Below are 5,779 nucleotides of genomic sequence, written 5' to 3' on the forward strand. Positions count from 1 at the left end.
TGGAACGGAACGGATCCGCAGTTGTCGCTTGCGTTCGATGTCTCGAGTTTGCTCGGTGGCGTGGTTAGCACCCTTCGCCTGCGATTTGCTGCTTGTGATTCTTCGAAATTAAATTTCTTCAAAATTAAGTCTTTCCGTTACGTATGACCATGAGTGGCTCATACACCCTTAAGCAATGGCTCATACCCCCGTAAAAGCGGCCTCCCCATTACGACGACAGCAGTGAAATTCTACGCTGGAAATATGAACGGCCACACAGCCAGCTGTGGAAGACGACGACGAACGCGGGAGCAGTGGCACGAGCGCGTGCCGTTGATTTCGCAGTGAGTTCCCGGTCGGCACGAGGAATCGCTCTGTTTCACGCCGAGCGAAGCGTCGCATTGCTGGGAGCACAGAAAAAGTGGTGCGCCGAATTGTCGACATCGTTCCGATAGCGGCCTATGCAGCCAGGTACGCAGCACGTCGGCATCGTCTGCTGATATTCTTAAGAAACTCGGCGAAGGCTACAGTTTCACGGATGACAAGCTTGCTGAAATTTGCCGCCAACAACGAACCACAGAATACACCAACGCTGCACCGCGTGCTTAGTCCGGCCCGCCCGCGTAGCCGGCTAGTGAGGAAGTGAAGCATGGTGAAGCCGGGCGCGACTGCAGCGCCACGAACGCGCGGGCGGGTGGCGGTTCCGCGCAACGGCGCCAAGTTTTAAAACTGAAGCTAGTCTAGTAACGTTGTGACATACCAAGTCGGCCAAACTGCCACGATTTTGACTGTCATCCTAAGGCAGATACAGACCGGGTCACTCCTCGCCCTGCTTCACGTGCTTCACCCAGAACTCTATCCAAGTGGTGCGTGGTCCCCGCGATACCTCTTGGACTTCATTAGGTCAGCAAAGCTTTTTTCATTCATTTAATCAGCATTATTCACCCCCATCCCATACCACTGTATGCCCTGAGGTATTTACCCTCGCATAAAAAAAAAGTGGTGCGTGCGGTGTTTGTGCAGTGGGTCCGGCAGAGCAAGGGCACATCATGTGGGACTGTGCCAGGTTCCCGACCCAAGCTACCTCCAGGACATACCCGTGTGAACTTCAAAGTGCAGTGCAGTCTATAGACAACGACACTCAACTATGAGCCGTCCAGCAGGCCCGGGGTGAGCTCGAAAAGCACAAGCCTCACGACCCACCACAAAAAAGAGTAGGACATAACCCCGGGTCGACGCTTGGCCAGCGTCACGACGCGGTAAACCGTCGGTTTCCGGAATTTAAAAAAAGTTCTTCCTATCCTATCCTATCTCGAAACCCATATATGTCGTCCTTAAAGTTTGCACTAAGTGGCTATGCCTTGCAAATTCACCAGCCACAATTTAAGCTACAGCAGTTACACCAGCTACAGTTAATTAGGAAATTTTCGTCAATGAATTGTTTATGTGTTTCAATTTCTCGTGCAAGTAATGTCCGACTCTAGGAATAACCCAGCTCAAGGACTAGAACTAAGCTATCGGCTGGAGTGAATGTTTAATATTCGGCAAAATTTAAACATGATATCGACCCATGCATTCCCCGCCGCTCTAGTCCCGCGTTGACCATAACACGACGGCTGCCACCACAGATGACGGGATACATGACACTTTTAATTTTATTTCAGCAAGCATACACCATTCGAGTTCGAAATAGTGAGCCTTGCGTCATTAGCAATAAAACATAACGTCTTCCTTCATGATCCCATTGCATGTCTAAATGATGACGCTCGCAACCAAATGCTGTGTTCGTCACACCGAATGTTATTCCTGTGTCTGACTGCATATTACCGTTTTAGTATTTATTTGATAAAATGAAGTTATTTTAAGCATGCTCTTCTCGAATTGCCACTGAACCTTCATCGACTTCGTAGCCAGTCCAAAGCTCAAACAACAGGTGACGTCATCATTGCGTCAGGCCAAGTCAGATGGCACCTATGTAATCGGAATGACACTCCACTCAGACAACAAGTCAGCGAGTTTATTACTAAAATTACGATAGAGAAACGTAACACCGCGATCGTTCATGCACAACGGAAATAGTAGGCAGTGCTTGGAGTTTTCGTTTGGCATGGTTCTGTTGAGAAAGGGAACTGCAGCGGCAGATGAAAACTGCGGCACAGCCAACTAAAGTCGTCGTTCCTATTTTACAAGAACACCCTTCAAAGAAATGCGTTGATGCACTCTGGCCTGCATTCCCCGATGTTTGAATCCGTGTTTCAAATAGATTATGCGAATTTCGTATTAAGGTAACGAAAAGTCACGGTACTCTGAAGACCCTCGGGATAACTTGAACGCTTCCTTTCGAATGTCTTCCCACATATTCATAAAACGTGCCTTGTCTCCTTCTTCCTGTATTTTCTTCTCCAAACGGGCAAGCAGGTAAGGCGTGAAGTATTCCTTCCAGCTTCCCACTTTGGCTTCTTTTACTAAAGCGTACTTTGTTTTGTCTCCACCGTGGCCTTCCTTGCTCGTAATATTAATCTTAGCAAATAGATCGTTCCATTCCGGTGTCTCACTTTCTTTGTGATTAAACACGATGACATTCCTCGTGTTCTGGTTTGGACCATTCAAGGATATTCAGTAGCGTTTGCGAGTTTTCAAGCAGAGCTCTCTCGTATCTCTCACCCAAAAAGCTAGCCAATCTCAAAACTGTGCCTCTAGTGTCCTTCTTGAGCTCTTCGTAAGTGACGAAGAAGAAGTTCGGGTCGTCTTTGATGGTGTACGCTGACGCCACGTGGTCGAAGTAGCTCCCAAAGCCCAAGTCTCCCTCGATGAAAGGTTCGAAGAACTCTTCGAATGTGCCGTCCTCGAACTGGAAGTAGCTGAGGTCTGTGGTCATGCGAAACTGCGAGACGCAGACGTCCCACGGGTTTCGAGCGATGTATATGTACTTCGCCTCCTTGTTCATAGTCTCACGGCTGTGCGGTTGGTGCGTCAGAAACAGTCTCACAGGTAGAGGCGACTCCCAGCCATCAGTTTCCACATACTCGATTGCCCGGTGGTTGCGGGTGAACTCGCCGTAGGAGCTGATGGGTTTTCCTCCGTTGACGATTAACTGCGTTATGTACTGAACCCAATGGGTCCCACTTTTTGGGTAGGTGCTCTGCACGACGTCACCCTTGGCAGCGCGGAAGGAGAGGCTTTTACGAAATACTGCTGGAACGACCAGAGGGCACCTCGGTACACCGTCGATGACTTGGCGGTAGGGCCTGCGACCTGGCATGGTCGTGATAACCCAGACCCAGGGTATCTATCCTGGAAAAGAAGCAGTTTCTTTTATTATCGGCACAAAAAAGTGCAACTTCAGGGTGCGAGAGTGGGCAGGTTCAATTCAGTGAAGTTAGTACTTGATGGGACGGCATGCGCTTGAAGCTCTCAATATCTAAAAAAGCTTGAGCCGTTTGGACAGGAAGGAAGGTAAACTTACCACTTATCATCATCATCATCATCATCATCATCATCATCAGCCTGGTTACGCCCACTGCAGGGCAAAGGCCTCTCCCATACTTCTCCAACAACCCCGGCCATGTACTAATTGTGGCCATGCCGTCCCTGCAAATTTCTTAATCTCATCCGCCCACCTAACTTTCTGCCGCCCCCTGCTGCGCTTCCCTTCCCTTGGAATCCAGTCCTTAACCCTTAATGACCATCGGTTATCTTCCCTCCTCATTACATGTCCTGCCCATGCTCATTTCTTTTTGTTGATTTCAACTAAGATGTCATTACCTCGCGTTTGTTCCCTCACCCAATCTGCTTTTTTTCTTATCCTTTAACGTTACACCCATCATTCTTCTTTCCATAGCTCGTTGCGTCGTCCTCAATTTAAGTAGAACCCTTTTCGTAAGCCACCAGGTTTCTGCCCCGTAGGTGAGTATTGGTACATGGTGAGTACTGGTGAGTACACGTATACATACTAAAAAAAAGAATGATGACGTATCTTTGTGTGACACGAAAACTTCCGCAAATTACATTCGCCGCGGTAGTGCTTAGTGGCTATGGCTTTGCGCTGCTGATGCCGAGCGCAGCGGCCGCATTTCAATCAGGGCGAAATGAAAGAATGCTCGGGCACTTGGATTTACGAAATATAAATAGGAGGAGTTGTTGCGTTTATTTGCTAGCTTCAGCGTCGAGTGCCACAGTCCGACCTTTTACCCACTACCTTTCACGAATGTGTCCACTCATGAAAATATTGTCACGTGGAGTGGCGTATGAAGAACACAGTAGCAATACTGTCTGTGAAATACGAAACTAAATTTTATTGGGCGAACCTGTGCCCACAAAGACAGGCTACACTTAAAGAACGGCGACAACGGCGAACACCGTCGGCGATCGTCAAAATCTGATCAATGGGTCAAGCTCGTCGGCTTTTATACATCAATCGTCGAATGTTCCAGACTAATCGCTGGGACCCGCGTGTCTTCCACAGAGTTCTACACTATTCGCGTTGCGTATACATGCAATCAGATTACACAAGGTTTGGTGACAGACAGCGGAGGGAACCATCGATAACATTCCAGAAACTTCCGATACATGCAGGCGCGTCCTGCGCTGTGCGATAACATTTGTTAGGCGGTGAAACGTGTCGCCCGATAAAGACAAGTACACGTGTCAATATGGGCTCCTAAGATACATTCTTACAGCGTTCGTCACCATAGCTTTGTCGACGAGAAGAGAAGTTGCTTAAAATTAGTTTTCATTACAGAAGACGTGCTGGTAATGCATCTGTACCGTTTCAGAAGATTGCGTTCATTCACTTGTTAGAATGACGAAGGTGCATTCAATTGCGTGGAAATTGTGCGCACGTCACTGCTGTGCACTGCGATGGTTAAATCACCGACGATAACTGCATGTGTATGCGAGTAGCCTGGAGAACAAAAGAACATGTGAGCGAGCGAACGTGCGAACGAACCTTTCCCTTGCCGAATCCGACCACCGGGCATCGATCACTTACAAAATACGAAAACGGGCGAAATCTGCAAAAAGAAAAAAAAAATAAAGAGAGAGAGAGAGAGAGCTATGCACGCGAAAATGGAACCAGGCTGATTTCGCGCCTCCATATCCTCCGCGCGAACTTTATTGTCGCACGACGCTATCAATGAATCACCTGCGGTACTCACCAAGGCAAATGTCACAGACGAAGATGACCCCTGCAGATCGCTTTGGCTGCACCAGTACGATCGCAGATTGCGGTGAAAGTAGGGCGGCGGGAAATACAGTGGACGTTTGTAACAGAGACGTGTCAGTCGGCCACTACGTTGTAAAAGCAAGAAGGAACTGGCTGCTCGTGACTGTCTCTTCAGCTTGAAACAGCTGGCGTTCTACGCAGTTGTTAACCTTGGAGCGCAGCGTGCAGCTGCGCATCGCTATTGGTGCACGTGCAGCTTATTCTGCATCTGGTGTTTACAGCTTGGCTCTGACTTTCATCCCTCTCTCGTTGCGTCTATGCAGCAGTTATTACTTAATCCGGCAGTTTTGGGTCATATTACACACATCGCGAAAATACGTATGTAAATAATCGGTTCGTATAAATATGACAATCTCGCCAAGGTAAACTTTTGCCACTTTATTTCGCTGAAAACTAAGAAAATAGGAGAGTTTCGCCCGAAAGGCGAACGATTGATTGCCATAGGAAAAAATGAGACCGTTATACGAAGTAAGAAGGAGGAGGAATGAACGTTTACTGTGAGAAACAGCGAGAAAGTGTTCTTTCTTCGCCCTGGCGGCTCTCTTAGTCCAGAAAGCCGTTGGCTAATGCCGCAGC

At 48.2% G+C, this 5,779-nt stretch overlaps 1 long non-coding RNA gene across 1 annotated transcript; it reads right to left on the bottom strand.

Annotated features, from left to right (window-relative positions):
• Positions 1-1,975: 1,975 nt before the first annotated feature.
• On the bottom strand, positions 1,976-5,297 carry LOC135903267 (uncharacterized). Its single transcript, XR_010564775.1, has 2 exons — positions 5,136-5,297; positions 1,976-3,273 (listed from the first exon to the last, which is right to left on the bottom strand). It is a non-coding gene; the product is annotated as an uncharacterized lncRNA (long non-coding RNA).
• Positions 5,298-5,779: the final 482 nt, after the last annotated feature.

The sequence above is a fragment of the Dermacentor albipictus genome, chromosome 2, assembly GCF_038994185.2.
Source record: "Dermacentor albipictus isolate Rhodes 1998 colony chromosome 2, USDA_Dalb.pri_finalv2, whole genome shotgun sequence".
In the NCBI taxonomy this organism is placed as follows: Eukaryota; Metazoa; Arthropoda; class Arachnida; order Ixodida; family Ixodidae; genus Dermacentor; species Dermacentor albipictus.